This window comes from Panthera uncia, assembly GCF_023721935.1.
Source record: "Panthera uncia isolate 11264 chromosome A1 unlocalized genomic scaffold, Puncia_PCG_1.0 HiC_scaffold_16, whole genome shotgun sequence".
Classification (NCBI taxonomy): Eukaryota; Metazoa; Chordata; class Mammalia; order Carnivora; family Felidae; genus Panthera; species Panthera uncia.
The window spans coordinates 16,553,221-16,571,276 of NW_026057576.1; the positions used below are offsets into that span (position 1 = coordinate 16,553,221).

Below are 18,056 nucleotides of genomic sequence, written 5' to 3' on the forward strand. Positions count from 1 at the left end.
ATCAGGGGGCACCTGGGTGGCTCAGTAGGTTGAATGTCCACTCTTCATTTCAATTCAGATCATGATCTCACAGTTCATGGGTTCGAGCCCCATTTCGGGTTCTGCATTGTCAGTATGGAGTCTTCTTGGGCTTCTCTCTCTACCTCTCCCCCCCACCACCTCTCTGCCTTTCCCTCACTTACTCTCTCTCTCTCAAAATAAATAAATAAAAACTTAAAAAAAAAAAAAGCAAGAGTCATCAGAGAGTGAGCCCTCTAATCTCTCTTTCTCCATGTGTCCCCTTCCCATCTATGTGAAGACACAGCTAGAATCCTGATGTCTGCACACCAGGAAGAGACTCCCACCAGAATCTGGCCATCCTGGCATCCTGATCTTGGACTCCCAGCCTCCAAAACTGTGAGAAAATAAATTTCTGTTGTTTAAGCCACCCAATCTATGGGATTCTGTGACAGCAGCCTAAGCGGATTAATATACTGTCCCATCTGAATTGGCTACTTCTGGCTCTTGTCAAGAGCCATGATTGGGAACCTCCCAAAAAATACACATTATACTTTTTCTACAAATTATTGCTTTGTCTTGACTGTACATTTCAACCGTTTCCAGATGGTGCTAATAAGGCCAAGATCAATTAGCTTGTTGTAATACAAAGTCACAAATTACATTCTTAGCCACAACCAGTCATCTCAGGAAAGTGAAACTGAATAACCCCATTGCTGGGAAATCAATCCAAAGCCCATTTCCTCCTGAGTAGTGGTCTATAAGTGCCATGCTTATAAATTAAGAACAAAATATTGTTCTGATATACTTTCCATTACTTTCCTATAATTGACTCTTGGTAACTAATTTTTCCCCCTCTTTATTTGACTCACAGGAAAATGAATGGCTCTTCAATTATGTCATCATGGATACTTAATTTTGATGAATTAGGTTTTGAAGAATCTAAACCTGTTTACTCCATGTGTTTTTAAGAAGAATGGGGGAATTCCCATAGGCATATTTACCTCCTCCACTTATAAATTTCTCCCCAAAGAGAATTCACATGGATCAGTTGATCCTGATGAAGGAACAACAGGTGAAATCATACCTATTTGTAATTAGAGCTTCTGGTTTAATATCTTCAAGTCCAGCCTACGTCTGGGTCAGAATACACTGGGCAGCTAGAGCCGCGGTGCTTTTCTCGAACTCTTGCCAATGGTAGGTTGCAGTAAATGGTAAGTTTGAAACCAGAAAGGCCCAAGTCAAGTTGTAACCTCCTGGTTGATTGTCTGATTTGTTTTTTTAATCGGGGCATCAATTCAATATTCAAAAAGGTGGAGAAGACACTCCTAGGACTGATCTAAGACAGACTAGCTAGGAAGTAATTGTCTGACGCTTCCCCATCAAGTTGCTTACAAGGAATCCCACTCCCAATTCTGTGTGTCGTGCCTTCTTAGTTTCCGCATTGGTTTCTTCCCAAATGAAAACTAAGAAAGAGACCCATATGTTAGTGGCTGTGTCTCTCACACCATCAAAACATGGTGGTGGCATGATTATAGGATGGTGAATATTCTCCTTAAAGAGAAAAAACAGCAAACAATAATAACAATAAACCTCTGGAAGGAAAAGGCTGATTCCAGAGATTTCAGGGTCATACATTTTGACACTATTAGAATGAAATGGATCACAATTCACACCAGGGTACAGGCTCCCAGACAGTGCTCTCCCCTCAAGCTCTTACTGTTTCATACCTCCTCTATGTGTCTCCTCTACTGCTTTCCTGGGCATTCTCAGCTCTTGCTCTTAGAGACCCTTTTTTAAAGTTTACTTTAATTTCTTTTGAGAGAGAGATAGAGAACAAGCAGGGGAGGGACAGAAAGAGGGAGACAGAATGCCAAGCAGGGTCCACGCTGTCAGCATGGAGCCCGATGCAGGGCTTGGACTCACGAACTATGAGATCATGACCTAAGCCAAAATCAAGAGTCTCAGATACTTAAACGACTGAACCACCCAGGTGCTCTAGAAACTCTTTTTTGAGGGAGGGAGCCATTTTTCCAGGGATGGCTGGTGAGGTACCAAGCTGTTCCAGTACGAGGGTGATAAAATATTTACTGCATTGATGTGACAATATCGCAGATTTCCAAGCAAACTTCCTTCTGGGTCCTCAGCAAGAAAAATAACTGTGAAGTCCAACCTGCAGCCCCAGTGGCAGCACATCGTGAGTCTGCCCCTTCAAAATGGTGACGAGGACATGCCTCCCTCGCTCTTCTGGGAGGGAAACCACCTTGGTGCTGGAAAGTCTGAAGGAAACAAATGGTCTGGTTGTGCTTGACGAGTGCTCGCTGGGATGTCAAGCATGCTGGCAAGGGAGAGCCAATGGAATCCAAAACTCTTTGGGTTCAATTTGCAGCTCAGTCAAGGCCCATGATGGTTCTCTTACACTTCCTGCCACACCCCACCATTGCTTCTTTTGGACAAGCCATCCCACCCACGAGGGACTGTTAGAGCCATCTGGAGACCTGCCGAGCAGAGAGACTGAGAGGGCCACGAGGGACTGTTAAAGCCATCTGGAGATCTGCCGAGCAGAGAGACTGAGAGGGCCACCTCCAGGGAAGCTTCTGTTCCCTGAAGCTGAGCAGGGGAATCTGTAATTAAGGCTCAGCTCTTAGCGGACCTAGGGCTTTTAAGCCTCATTTTTACCCCTTTCCGTTGTACTTGATCCGAAAACATTAACCTGAAAACTCACAAGTGGAGAGGACTATCTCCAGTCTTCAAGATCCTCGCGTAAGACAGTTTTCTCTACTTTGACCTGAAGTTAGCATCCATCCATAGTTACAATTTGTTTTCGAATTTTGTGGCATGCAGCATGTTTTCCAGCTAAAATCTACCGCCAGCCAAAATATTTTGCTCGATTAAAAGGGAGGGGAGTGTGCATAAGCTCAAAATTCAAACAAAACGAAAGAAATTGCCTATAATTTTGTTTCAAGAGGGTGCTCAGTGTAGGTCTGCAGCGCGGATGATCATGCCAGTCGTCAGCAAGAGTTCCGTAACAAGCGAGTCCTGGGAGCACCTTCCGTTTCCATCTCCTCTCAGAGTTTCTCTCTCTCTCTCTCTTTCCAAAAAGAGGGCTTTTCGGCGCATTAACACTCGTATGCCCGAGTAACATGTAACAGAGCCAGGCTCAGCACTCCTACCCATCCTCGGTTCTCTGCCGTCTTCTCCAGACGAGGATGCCATTGAAGAGACAGCTGACTAGTTATCAGGAGGCACAACAGGAACCCCAAGGAAAGTCAGGTTCGTGTTGTCCTGATGTAATTCCTGACGCCCTTAATTAAATCATGTACAGAGACATTAACTATTTCAGCAAAGTCTGTTTCAGCGTGCTTTACCTCTTGAAAGATACTAATAGGGAATGGTCTTCTCAGGTAAATGAAATGTAGCTGTGCTGGTGGGTAGGGCAGACACGGTGCATGCAGTTTTAATTAAACGTTCGCCTAACCGTATAAAAAGACAGTGATGGATCTTCATAGCGCCTGGCAGCTGCACCATCCTGCAGTCATTCTTTAATTAGCATGCTGGCGAGTTGAAGAGAAAGCGGCTTTAACCCAGGAGCAGGTGGCTCTTCCGAGTGACAAGGGGAATGACAATTTCTGTCATGTTTCCTTCGCATGGAGCTTTCTGGTCCGCAAGATCCCCGAGGACCCCCGGCCCGATGAGACCCGAGGTGGAGTTTAATATCTTCTGAAAGCAACCAGTTCCGAATCTTGTTCCATTAGAAAACGTCTGACTCGCGAGCTTCCAGAGATGAATTTCCTCGGTCTCTCCCTGCGCGTTTCTCCTATTCCATGATGAGATTGGCCTTTCGGCTGTTAAAAGCCAGGCTTTATAAAAATTTATAGTTTCTCTGAGGCAGACAAAACTGTCTGTCAGATCCAATCTAGTCTCAAATGACGACCTAGATCGGACTTTTAGTATACGTGCTGCCGAAACGAGCACTGGATCAGATTTTAAAGTTCAGGAACCATGAACCCCCGTGTCCCTCTTAGCTGGCAATGGGCTTGGAAGAAGAAGGGAGGAAAAGATCTTTGTTTTTCACAGATGTTGTTTTTGAAACAAAAGGAAAAGTTAAGGAAATCCTAAGGAATAAGAAAAATAAGAATGTTCAAAGTGACTGTGTGCTGTGGTTCTTAGGGGCCTGTGTTTAGAACTTTTTTTCATACGTAAATGCTCTTCCCATGGGCCTCTAGCTCTCCTGGGGTGGCTGTGTTGCCCCTGGGAAATGTTAGATAATGAGTTTAATTCACTTTACATAGCTAAGATTGACCTAATCAAAAATGGAAACTTTATCTGTTTGGAGTAGGAGGGTTATATCTCCATTGATTTTCAGGTTTTCAAGTATGAATTGCAAACAGACTAGTCCAAACCAATGATGTGCAGCCCAGGGGCTGAGCCAGTTTTGGATGTTGGTCTTTCAGACAGCGATATTGTTCTGTCTTCCTGGTGTTCTACTGTTTTTAGATCCAGAGACCATTCATTGCTTATTCACAGAAAACAAACAAACATATATCACATCTAACTACGTGCCAGATAGGTGCTGCGGATCCAAAGACACATAGACCTTTGACCTTGAGGAAATCTCCATCATGAGGTATATAGAAAGATGGGTAATCATAAACACAAGAGATATGATGAGATCTATAGTAAAGACACAGGCAACTACTTTGTGAACCAGAGGCAGGAACAGAACATTTTTCCAGGTATCATGCATAAATTGACATTGAGTTTGGTTTCTTTCCCCCACCCCCCAGCTTTACTGAGGTATAATTGACAAATTAAATTGTATATATTTCTAGTGTGCAACATGAAGTTTGGATGTACATGTACATTGTGAAATGATTACCATAATCGGGCTAGTAACATTTCCATCACCTCAAATAGTTACCATTTGTGTGGGTGTGTGTGGTGAGAACACTTAAGATCTATTCTGTTAATAAGTTACAAGTGTACAATACAGTGTTATTAACTAGAGTCACCACGTTGCACGTTAGATCTAAAAAACTTACCCTGCATAGCTAAAGCTTTGTACCCTTTGACCACCATCTCCCCATTTCCCTCACCCCCAGACCCTGGCAACCACCATTCTACTCTGCTTCTGTGAATTTGTTTTTTTGGATTCCATGTATAAGTGATATCATGTAGTATTCATCTCTTTGCGTCTGGCTTATCACACTTAACATAATGCCCTCACGTTTATCTATGTTGTCACAACTGGTAGGATTTCCTTCTTTTGTTTCAAGCTTGATAGTATTCTAGTGTATATATTTATATCACATTTTCTTTCTTTTTTTTTTTTTTTTAGGTGATCATTTATTTATTTTGAGAGAGAGAGACAGAGAGCTTGAGCAGAGGAAGGACAGAGAGAGAGAGAAGACACAGAATCTGAAGCAGGCTCCAGGCTCTGAGCCGTCAGCACAGAATCTGACACGGGTCTTGAACCCACGAACTGTGAGATCATGACCTGAGCCGAAGGCAGAGGCTTAGCGGGCTGAGTCACCCAGGTGCCCCTATATCACATTTTCTTTACCCCTTCATCCTTCAACAGACACTTAGGTTGTTTCCATATTTTGGCTTAGTGTGAATAATGCTAAAATGGACATGGGAGAGCAGACGTCCTTTTGAGATACTGGTTCTGTTTCCTTTGAATATACATCTAGCAGTGGGATGGCTGGATCATATGGTAGTTCTATTTTAATTTTTTGAAGAACCTCCATACTATCTTCCATGATGTCTGTACGAATTTACATTCCTGCCAACAGTGCACAAGCATTCCCTTTTCTCTGCGTCCTTACCAACACTTGTTATATTTTATCTCCTTGATGATAGTCATTTCAACAGGTGTGAGATGATACAGCACTGTGGCTTTGATGTGCATTTCCCCTGATGCTTAGTGATGCTAAAAACACTTTAACTGTTGGCCATTTGTATATCTTCTTCCAAGACATGGCTATATGCCTTGCTCATTTTTAAATCGGGTTCTTTGTTGTTTGCTATTGAATTGAGTTCCTTATGTATTGGATATTAACCATTTATCAGATGTATGATTTACAAATATTTTCTCCCATTTGATAGGTTGTTTGTTCACTCGGTTGATTGTTTTCTTTCCTGGGCAGAAGTTTAATTTCATACAATTCCATGTGTCTTTTTTTTTTTTTTTTTTTTTTAGCTTTCCTTGCCTATGTTTTGGGGATCATATCCAAAAAATCATCTAGAACAAATGTCAGGACGCTTTTGCTTTATGTTTTCTTCTAGTAGTCTTATAATTTCAAGTACTGTTTAAGTCTTTAACCTACTTGGAGTTGATTTTTGTATGTGGTGTGAGAGAAGAGGCCAATTTCATTCTTCTGCCTGTGGATGTCCAATTTTCCCACCGTTTATTGAAGAGGCTACCCTTTCCCCATTACGTGTTCTTGGCACCTTCGTTGGAGATTAGTTGAATGTAAATGTGTGAACATATTTTTGGGCTCTATTCTTTTCCATTGGTTTGTCTATATTTTAATGCCAGGATCATACTGTTTTGATTATTGTAACTTCATAATATAGTCTGAAATCAGGAGGTGTGATGCCTCCACCTCTGTTTGTCTTGCTCAAGATGTCCATATGAATTATAATCAGTGAGGAATATTGGTCCAGCATTGCCAGATCTCTCCCTTTTTTTAAGTAAGCATTCAGAGTTTTAAAAACTCTTGAAGTTCCCTTGTGGGAACTTTTCACAGAATTACACCTCCACCAGGCAAAGCAACATTTGCATTCATTACATGCATTCATCACAACGTGTTTGAAAGAAAATGGTAGAGAAAAATGAGGAACTGTCCACAACGAAATTGCTCAATAAATTTTCTGAGCTTTTAGATGAATGCAAGTAATTCAAACTTAAAGAAAACAGAACATGTCTGCAAGGTGTATTCATCTCACATGCTGCCACATGGCAACCATCAGCTATTGGAGAAATGCTAGCTTTCTATTTGCTGGTCCTTTCTATCTCCATTCCTATCAAACACATTTCCTGCTGGCAGTTTTGGGAAAATGGATGATCATTTAGGGATACGCAATCCACCTTGGAAACTAATGTTCATGTTAAAGTTAAGTTTTCTTCAGAGTTAGCACCTTGGAGGCAGATTTGACTTGAAATGCATTCACTTTGTACCTTTTGAGAAGCTATTTACACTTGCTAGTGTTAATAAAAGAAAGCATTTGGCTATACAGGGAAAAAGCACAGACTTGTGTTTATTCAATCAGTACAAAGACGACTTCAGAAAGCCTGGAGGGGTGTGGGGTGGGGGGTGGGCATGTAAGATGAAGGATAAGGAGAAAGAAAACCCTACTCTACCTAATAGAAAGATGCCAGGTCAGGAACTCAGGTGCCCAACAAAGCATCTCTTACACCTGAGAGTTTTCTCAATTGTGTTGTAAAATCTAGAATCTTATCAGGACACATTTAATCAAAGAGAATTCCTCGGTATACACTATCTTGCTACTCAAATACTGGCTAACAAAAAATGAAATGTAAGTACAGTGAAATAAAGGGTATGAGTACTCTGAATTCTACAGAGGAATGGCTATGCTTATTAGAAACGTGATTACATTAACCTTGGAGACCTAGTCTATCTTTCTGACAGCAATTTAGCTTGGTCCACAACAAGAGATGTTTACGTCATAAAAATCTTCTCAGGGTACTTCACTGGAGAAAATATATAAGTGGTCTTTTATATAAAAAGATACTCTATTTCACTCATAATAGGAGAAGCACAAATTAAAACTACACCAAGATACCATTTCTTACCTATCAGTTTGGCAAAAATTCAAATGCTTAGCAAAGAGGCATTCCTCATACATTACTGGTAGTGCAAAATGGTATAACCACAAAATTAGCCTGGGTTCCCCAGAGAAACAGAACCAATAGGATGTATGTATATGTATATGTATATGTATATGTATATGTATATGTACGTGTACGTGTATGTGTACGTGTACGTGTATGTAGGTGTGAATGTATGTATTTTAAGGGATTGACTACCATGATTATGAGGGCTGGCAAGCCCTAAATCTGCAGGGTGGGCCATCAGGCTAGAGACCCAGGAAAACCTGATGCTTCAGTTGAAGTCCAAAGGCTGTTTGTTGGCAGAAATTACCCTCTCGCTCAGGGAAAGTCAGTCTTTTGCTCAATAGAGGTCTTCAACTTATTGGTGAGGGCCCACCCACATTCTGGAGGACAATTTGCTTTCCTCAAAGCCAAGCAATTTAAATGTTAATCTCACCCAAGAAACACCCTTACAAAATCACACAGAATAATGTTTGACCACGTATCTGGGCACCATGGCCCAGCAAGCTGGCACATAAAATTAACTATCACAAACGTAACGTAAGAGAATTTAACAGTATCCAGTAATACCACATATGCATTTACCTTTCTATCCAACAATCTCCCTTCTGGGACTGTATTGTGAAGGTACCTGTCCACAACATGAATCAATTTGAAACAACATTTGCACAAAGTTACTAATTACAACATTGTTTGAAATAACAAAATATTGGAGAAAAACTGGGACCATTCTGAGAGAACTGACTGAATAAACTATAAGATAGCCATATAATAGATTGTTAGTGAAAAATGAAAAATACTAAGGTAGAGCTCTATGAACTGGTATAGCATTATTTTCAAACTATATTCAGAAGCTAAAAAAAAAGCACATTGCAAATAAATATATAGTATGCTACCTTGTATAAGAAATAAGGGGGAATTGGGCCCCTGGGTGGTTCAGTTGGTTAAGCCTCTGGCTTCAGCTTGGGTCATGATCTCATATTCATGGGTACAAGCCCAGCATCGGGCTCTGGGCTGACAGCTCAGAGCCTGGAGCCTGCTTCGAATTCTATGTCTCCCTCTCTCTCTGCCCCTCACCTGCTTGTGCTCTCTCTCAAAAATAAATAAACATAAAAAAATTTTTTTAAAAAAGAAATAAGGGGAAATTATATATATAACATACGTATGTAAATATAAGTATATATATATACATACCTATATATGTTTGTGTAAATACATATTCACACACACAAATATATACATACATACACACTCAAAAACACACAAACACATGCTTAATTTTTCAAAAGAAACTTGGGAAGGATAAGCTAGATACAAATAAAATGATGAGCTATAGAGGGTGGGTTAAAAATCTTTCTGGGATCCAAATCCAAATATTATTCTTTTCCTTGATCCTTCCCTGAACCATGTACTTTACAGCTGTGGATCTGTGCCAACTCCAGTATCTTCCTAAAATTTCAATGCAAGCAATCATTTGCTATTCCTTGGGAGAACAAAAAGTATTTAGTGACTGCCATGAGCCAGGGATTCATGAAATTCTATCACCTTTCACAAGTGCTTAATCAAGATCTCAAATACCTTGAGTTGCCTTGTTATTATTGAGGCCTTTTGTTTTCCTAAGCTCTTCTGATAAAGGAGACTCCAAAATAGATTCTATTTATCTTTTTGCTTTTTTGGGGAGGCGGCGTGATTCCAAAAAGACACCACATATCAAAAGAAAATGCAAAATTATCAGCTAAAGTTTCATTATTTGATGCCCAATTTACCTGAGGTATCAATCTCTTATTTCTAATAGATCACAAACCATCCCAAACTTCCCTAGGCCAGTTACCAAAAGAAAGTACTAGAAGAATCTCTGGTCTTACTGGCATTTTTAAGGGAGTAGAGACGGAAGAGATTCAAGGTTGGGAGGCCATTAGAAGGCTAAGAGAATAACATAGCAAATATTTCTAAGGGCTTGAACTAAGGCCATGGTAGCAGAGAAAAAAGAGAAAAAGATTATGGAGATACCTAGGTCTCTAGCTCAAGTGGCTAGGTGGATGGTTAAATTATACTTTGGTAACCCCCTTCACAGAAGGTGACCATCTTGATTTATGAGCAAGATACTAATGCCAGAAAGAACCACACAATAATAAAGATGACTTTTCAAAAAAAAAAAAAAAAGAGAGAGAGAGAGAGAGAGGGAGGGAAAGAGAAATTATGCACAACTTTGATTTACTGGTTCTTTAGAAAGTAATTCATGGGTGAAAGAAATTACAGAATGTTCCTTCCATGCTAGGATGAAATATAAAACTTGGCTTTTGTGGTGTGAAGGGGATGGTGGGAGTTGGATGAATTCCGAGGTCAGCAGTATCAATTTCGACGTCCAAACACTTGGGAACTCCCTGTTCCAGAGCAACAAAGGAAAATGGGGGGCCTTATACCACCATGGCTTCCCTGCGCAATTGTCTTGCTTTATTTGGAACCTTCATTATATATCTAATTTCTTTTCCATGGAAAACACTGATGCTTGGAAAGCAGAGCAGTGTTGATAGTTTTAGGGAGAAAATTACAGGCTTTCTATCATTGCTTGTCTGTCCTAGGAAGAGTGATGGGCACATCCCATGAGAGGAGGTGTATGATCCACAGGAGCACACAAACACAGCCTCTGCTTTGCAGATTCAAGTTATGGCATAATTTCAGTCAATCAGAAAGTGATGTGGCACAAGTTAGAGTCAACCCATGCCTTCATTGTGTCTACCCAAAATGTTCAAGCTATTTTGTTGTGGTAGATTTTTATTATTTTTCAAAGTATCCGCTGCTTCTACCCGAGGTAGAGGCCTTCCTGTGGGTTCGTTCCTTCTGTGTGGCTCCATGCAAGAGGACTGTGCATTCCTGCCCTAAGCAGGTACAGCTGTATAATGTATTTTGGCCAGTAAAATGTGAGCGAAGTCATGTGTGTGTTATTTCTAAGCAGAAGTCTCCAGAGCTAGTACAGAGTCCCCATCTCTGTACCCTCCACTAGGAGACCAGTAAATCCAGACAAGGGCCTTTCTGACAGACAGGATCCCTGAGTGAAAATACGGAACAGAGCCTCAGCTGCCCCATGATGGCATCTAAGGTGAGCCATAAATGTAGAGGTCTTTGTTACTGCAGCATAGTTTAGCCTAAGCTGACAAAATTGCATAATTTGTTCTATCAGTCAGCTGTTGCTACAATTATGCAAAGAGTTGAAAACCACAAAATCTCATCGTGGTTGGTACCAAAAAATAAGCATTTATTTCTCACTCTTGTCTGTGGGTTGACTGGGTGCAACTGATCCAGGCGGGCTTAGCTGGGCCTGGCTTCAGGCTTAGCTTGAGTTCAGATCTGCTCTGGGTATTACTCCTTGAACAAGGCCAGAAGGCTACGCTGGACAGATTCTTTTCATGACAAAAGGAAAGAGCACAAAAGGAAAATCACCAGCCCATAGGCATATTTTAAAGTCTTTATTCTCATCGCATTCAGAATGTTCCTTTCGCCTAAGCAAGCCCTATAGTTAAAGGTAACATCAGTGAGACAAGGATCCTGTCTCTTGTAGGATGAGCTGTGAAATCCCATGACTAAGGTGGTAGAGAAAGGCAGGGGTGGGGTGAAGAGTGGAGAACAATAATGCAATCCACCAGTGGTTTTGAGATGGCAGATAATTATGCAGCAGCAGGTCTGAGTGGGCATCCTGGGTGCTCTGGATGCTTCTAGCATGATCCACACCATTGCCTCCCTGCCCACTGAATGTGTACAACAAGGGCAGATCCAAATTTTGTGGGACCTAAAACTTCTACATTATGGGGTGTCCTTTTCAAGTAAAAGAATACAAAATACCATGAGAACTCATTGGTAGCTCCCCATGGGGTCCTCAAAATGGCACATGCACGTGAGGGTCTTTGAAACTTAGGCTTCCTTACCTCACATTAAATAGGACCCTGCTCACAGGCTCACCACCATTATCTTTCTTGAGACCACTAATTTTAATCTCATTTTTATACTTGCTGATTTATGTCAGTCAGTCCTCAAGAACCTGGGAATTTACAGGTCTATTTAAAATTGGCCCTGCCCCCTTTTATTTCCTACTCCTTTCCTGCTTTCCTTTTCTCCATAGAACGCATCATGGCCTCATATACTATATATTTTATGTACTTATTTGTTTATCTATGTCCACCAAAATAGGAACTCCATGAAGTAGGGATTTTTTAAATCAATTTTGAACATCACTATATTCTTAGTGCTTAGAACAGTGCCTGGCACTTGGTGGGTTCTTAATAAATATTTATTGAACACATGAATAAAAGAAAGACTCATGAACTCTGGTATTTGCATTCTAAATCATACTGGGAGAGAAAACAGCTTGAAATGTAATGTATATTAACCATATTTACTAAAACGGAGCTGGAAGGTACCTTGGAGATCACAGATCAACCTTCTTACTTTATAAATCGGGAAACCAGGGCCCAGAGGTTTAAATTATTTGCTTCAGATCACTCGTGGAATCAAAATTCAAACATAGCAGTTAGGATGTTTTCAACGGGAAGTAACACTAAGCCCAAGTAAAGCAATAATTGCTTTAAATCATAGCATGGTTCTTGCCTTGTTCCGTTCTAAGGAATTTTCCAGCATTAACCCACTTAGTGCTCATGGCAACTCTATAATGAAGGTGTTAATAGCCCATCTTACACATGGGGACACTGAGGGACAGTGCCTTGGAGTAACTGCCAAGATGACCGAGTTAGTGAATTACCAAACTGGGCTTTAGATTTGGGCAGTCTGCTTTTAAAGCCCATGGTCTTATCTGACTCAGACTGGCTTATTGGAGAGAGTATATTGGCTTAAGTATGTGATACATCTGATGCGGCTCAGTCTGGTGGTTTAGCTCTCTCACCAGATTTCCTTTGCTTTCTGCCCTCTGTATTCCAGTGTTGGCTTCATCCTAAGACTGGCTTCCCTTGAGTTCCCACAACAGTGGCCCGCAGCAACTCACATCATACATGTCCATCTTTATATCCAGTATGGAGAAAACATTCTGGCAATATTCCTGAAGCTATCTTGTTTCTAGCCTTAACTCACGTGCCCCCATCCCCAAATCCAGTCCTGGCTATTTTGTTACCTTGGCTGATGGACTTCAGGCCCGGACATACATAACGCAGATGTCTGTTGGGAAGGGAAGAAGGGGGTTGGAAAGGCTGTTGTGTGAATTTACCTAAGTTAGTTTGACTGCATGGCAAATGTTGTGCTCTTTGGTAAATATTGGAACCTCATTTAAGAGTCGGAGGGGGCTATAATTCGGTCCTCCAATATTGCTTCCAGGTAGAATGCTACAATGACAGCAAGTCTCCAACAAAATCTCATCCAACATATATTTAGCAAGCGGGCACACACACACACAAAACTGTCACACTGCCGGGTTGTAGCTCAGGAAAGTTCCAATATTTGTCTCAGACCGGTGGCTTCTGCCCTGGCTGCACATTAGAATCACCTGGGAAACAGAGATGGTTTGGCTCATGCCTCACCATTTAATCAGAATCTTTGGAGAGGGACTCAAATGTCACTGTTTTTATTTTTATTATTATATTTTTTATTTGAGTGCAGTTGATACACAACTGCATTACATTAGTTACAGGTGTATTAGTGACAACATTAGTTACATTAGTTTCAGGTGTATTACAGTGATTCAACAAGTTTATACATTATGCTATTCTTTTTTTTAAAATATAATTTATTGTCAAATTGGCTTCCATACGATACCCAGTGCTCATCCTAACAAGTGCCCTCCTCAATGCCCATCACCCACTTTCCCCTCTCCCCCAACCCCCATCAACCCTCAGTTTGTTCTCAGTCTTTAAGAGTCTCTTATGGTTTGCCTCCCTCCCTCTCTGTAACTTTCCCCCCCCCCTTCCCCTCCTTCCTGATCTTCTGTTGAGTTTCTCAGGATCCACATATGAGTGAAAACATATGGTATCTGTTTTTCTCTGCCTGACTTATTTCACTTAGCATAACACTCTCCAGTTCCATCCACGTTGCTACAAAAGGCCAGATTTCCTTCTTTCTCATTGCCACGTAGTACTCCATTGTGTGTATAAACCACAATTTCTTTATCCATTCATCAGTTGATGGACATTTAGGCTCTTTCCATAATTTGGCTATTGTTGAGAGTGCTGCTATAAACACTGGGGTACAAGTGCCCCTGTGCATCAGCCCTCCTGTATCCCTTGGGTAAATTCCTAGCAGTGCTACTGCTGGGTCATAGGGTAGGTCTATTTTTAATTTTTTGAGGAACCCCCACACTGTTTTCCAGAGCGGCTGCACCAGTTTGGTTCCCACCAACAGTGCAGGAGGGTTCCCGTCTCTCCACATCCTCGCCAGCATCTATACATTATGCTCTTCTCACTAGAACTGTAGATACCATCCTCCACCACACGATGTTATTACAATATCATTATGTTCCTTACGCTGTGCCTTTTATTCCCATGACTTGTTAATTCCATCAACCATCAGTATTTTTAAAGGGTCCCAAGATAATTGTACTGTGTAGCCAGAGTTAAAAACCACTGCTCTGGGCACTTGCAACTAGTACATATATGAAAGTCCCAACAATATTCTGAAGGTAGGACTAGCTTGCACAGGGCCCTTTAGGCCCCCAAATGGCAGTCTCCAGTGTCTTTATAATCCTGAACTCTACCAATTTTTTAAAAAATGAAACTTACACATTTAAAAATGATATGTAAATTTTTTTGTCATAAGATTTAGTAATTGCTAAGGACCTAATTTCTGGGAGGTTGAAAATATTTGGCATTTTAAAATAAAATGGTTACATTATTTTTCAAAATGTAGTATATAGAATCTAAATACCATGAATTTATAACATCACCAGCCATTACAAAAAGAACAACTTCTTCAATAGTAAGAAGTTTTATAGTATTCATCTTTCTCTTTGAATTTGTTTTCATTTTCTTCCCTTATAGATTTTCATCTTAATTTATTATATTTTATGCTTGAAAGGGCTTCAGTGATCAACATATCATAATAAAAATACATGGATACAATTAAATTTTAACTCAAGAGTTTTTTCCTTCCTGGACTAAGCTGTCATTGAAATTACACTAAAATTAATAAAAATATCATAAACATAGTGCACATATTTTGTTAGAAAATTATTAAACAGAAGATAAAATTTTATTATAATTGTATTTTTTCATAAGATAGTTGGAGATTTAAAACATTTATTTCATATATATCTACATATATTCATGTATATTTATTAACTAAAATGAGACAGGATTCAGGACTGATTTTCTTCCTATTTAGCATTCTAATAGACAAAATTTCAGAGAAAACTAATTCATATAAATGAATGGGAATCAAAGGAGTTTTGTTATAGGAATGTCATTCAATTCTTTGAACTCCTTCTCAATTATGTGCCAAAAATCACATAGTGATCTGTCCTCAAAATTAATTTTGATCATCTTTCTCTTTCATCTGACAACTTGATTCCATCCTCTTTCAGTGTTTTGAAAACAATAAATTAGAAACCACCTGACCCGTAAAAGTACTTTATTGGTAAATAAAGTACCAATTCTAATATGTGGAATTTTTTTTTTAATCTGTCATCCAGTGTCTTTACATTGCCAGCCTCCATCAAAGAATGTGCTATTATGAAGTGTGCTATGGCTGAGAGCAGGGGGGTATCGTGGGTGCTGGCACAGAGCCCCTAGTTCATAAGGGTCCCACACTAGGTTTAATGCTCTGCTGTGAATGTCTTGAAAATCTTAATAATTTTGGAAAAAGTGGCCCCACATTTTCATTTGCACAGGGCTCCACAAATTATGTCCCTGGTCCTGGAGGAGAAGTCTGCTTTTCTTTTGTGATAGAAGAACATTGCAAGAGTGGTGACAGAAAGGAGTGGAGACCTTCAGCAGGCACATTCCCAGGCAAACCCATTTTAGAAAAGAGTACAAGATAAATGTAAAGATCTGGAGGTAGATTTCCTTAACATCCTTTGGAAAATCTTCTCATACCTCCAAGGGTACATGTGGCCCAGATTGAAGACCACTGCTCCCGTCGTCCAGCAGGCACGTGGCATGACCACCGGACCTGATGGATTTTACACTTCAACTCCTGAAAGAGACTGTGCAATATTCCCAATCCACATTACCTGATTTGAGCATTACTCACTTCACCATTGACAAGTTACTAGTAATGTCTTATAAGCTACCCCAGTAGACCCTCTCGTGCATATTTTGGTAAGGATATTTTAAAGTGAGTAACCACCTCTAAAAGTGGGGCATGAAGTCTTGATTAGAGAACTTCAAAATGCTATGTAACTATGTTACAGATTGAGATGGATTTGTGCCCAATCATCTCATTGTTTTTATACTACTTTAAGTTGCCACACACACAATATTAGAGCAGCCAACAGATGTCCACTATATCAAGCTCAGGCTTTCTGACTCCAAATGTAATGCTATTTTTTTTTTTTTTAATATGCTGTGCTTGTGATCCAGAGAGAATATGGCTCCCTAGGAGAGCATAAAGGAAAAGGGGCTGTGTCAGAGTCCCAGACGGGACTATATAACAGACGTGGGGCATCTGCCCAGTTCTGAGAAGCTTCTTAATTCACAGCAACCTGGTTTTCATTCCAGGATTTGTATGTTTGTAGCATATCAAAAATAAGTTATTTATTTGATTAATTCTGCTCTAGATAAAAATATCATGTACTAGAGTATTTTTTTTTCTTTGAATACATTTGAACAAATACCTAAAAACATTTTAGGAGAAATGTAGGACATTAGAGAAAAAATGGAGCAACTACACTCTCGGCAATAGAAGAGAAAAAGAAGTAATGTCCCTGGTAGTGGTGAGAAAAAGTGAAACAACTAGGTTACATTGGTTCTCAGTGACAGAAAGAGAATCAAAATGAAAGCTATTGACATTTAAGCAGGAATTGAAATGAATGCCACCTGTACGTTCTTGTACCTAATGCTTACTAAAGACGACCCTACTTGAAACAAGATGAGTTGGGTTTTAATCTTCGATCTACAATTTTATATGTCACTGAACTTCTCTAAGACATAATCTTTGCTTCTATAAAGTAGTTCTAAATATGGTGTCTCTTCCTGGTGTCTCTTATGGGAGTGTTGTAAATTCACAGGAGAAAATACTCCACTATTTTGCTACTAAACATGCAACTCGTAGGAGTTTCTCAAGGTACTAATTCAAAAATAGCATATGTAAATACAAATATATATATTAAAATATAATTTTATAATTATTAAAATAAATTTATATATTATTTTAAGTTCACACTACATATACAGAAAGTTAAATCTAGTTAATTATAAGCAAATACCATCATCCTTTTAAAGATTAAATTCAGTCAATAAAAAAAATCCCCTCACCCTTCATCTTCTTTCCAGAATAACATGAAATATCCAAGAAACTTTTTTTTTGGTAACATTGAATCTCAATTCTTATTTATTTATTTATTTATTTACTTATTTATTCATTTGTTCATTCATTCGTTTGAGAGAGAGAGCTCACGTGAGCAAGGGGCAAAGAGAAAGGGAGAGAGAGTGCAAAGCGAGGGGTGGGGCTCAAGCTCACAAACCCTGAGATTGTGACCTCAGCAGAAGTCAGATGCCTAGCCAACTGAGCCACCCAGATGCCCCTCCAAGAGACTTTTATTTCATTTAAGAATTTTGTTTGGAGTACACATACTGTATTTAAGTGCACTTTGAGTATATGTCTGTGTATGTATATACATGGTTAAATGATCACTGATAATGTCATTTAACTGCTCAACCAAAGTATAGGACCTTATCTCCCTTTACATCCTATATCTTCCTCCATTTATAATATAGTGTCTTTAAATATCCCCTCTATATACATTTATAACTGCATCAGAGAGTGCTATGACTTTTGCTTAAACAGTCAAACATAGTTTCAAAAATTCAAGAGGAGAAGGAAAGCCTATTTTATTTACCCATGGTTTTACTTGCCATGTTCTTTTTTCCTTTTTGATGTTCCAAGTTTCTTTCTTTTTGTTTAGGGAACTTCATTAGACATTCTTTTAGGTCAGGATAGTTCTTTGGTGAAAAATTCTCCTAGCTTTCCTTCATCTGAGAATGACTCGATTTCCCCTTCACTCTTGAAAGATATTTTTACTGGATACAGGATTCTGGCTGGACAATGT

General features: G+C 39.7%; 1 long non-coding RNA gene across 1 annotated transcript in view; it reads right to left on the reverse strand.

The window, feature by feature from the left end:
• LOC125934115 (uncharacterized) overlaps positions 1-17,817 on the reverse strand; it is a 47,405-nt gene extending 29,588 nt beyond the window's left edge. Inside the window, exons 1-2 of the long non-coding RNA XR_007461224.1 lie at positions 17,359-17,817; positions 12,975-13,018 (exon numbers count right to left, since the gene is read on the reverse strand). This is a non-coding gene — a long non-coding RNA (uncharacterized LOC125934115). The remainder of the gene's footprint in view (positions 1-12,974; positions 13,019-17,358) is intronic.
• Positions 17,818-18,056: the final 239 nt, after the last annotated feature.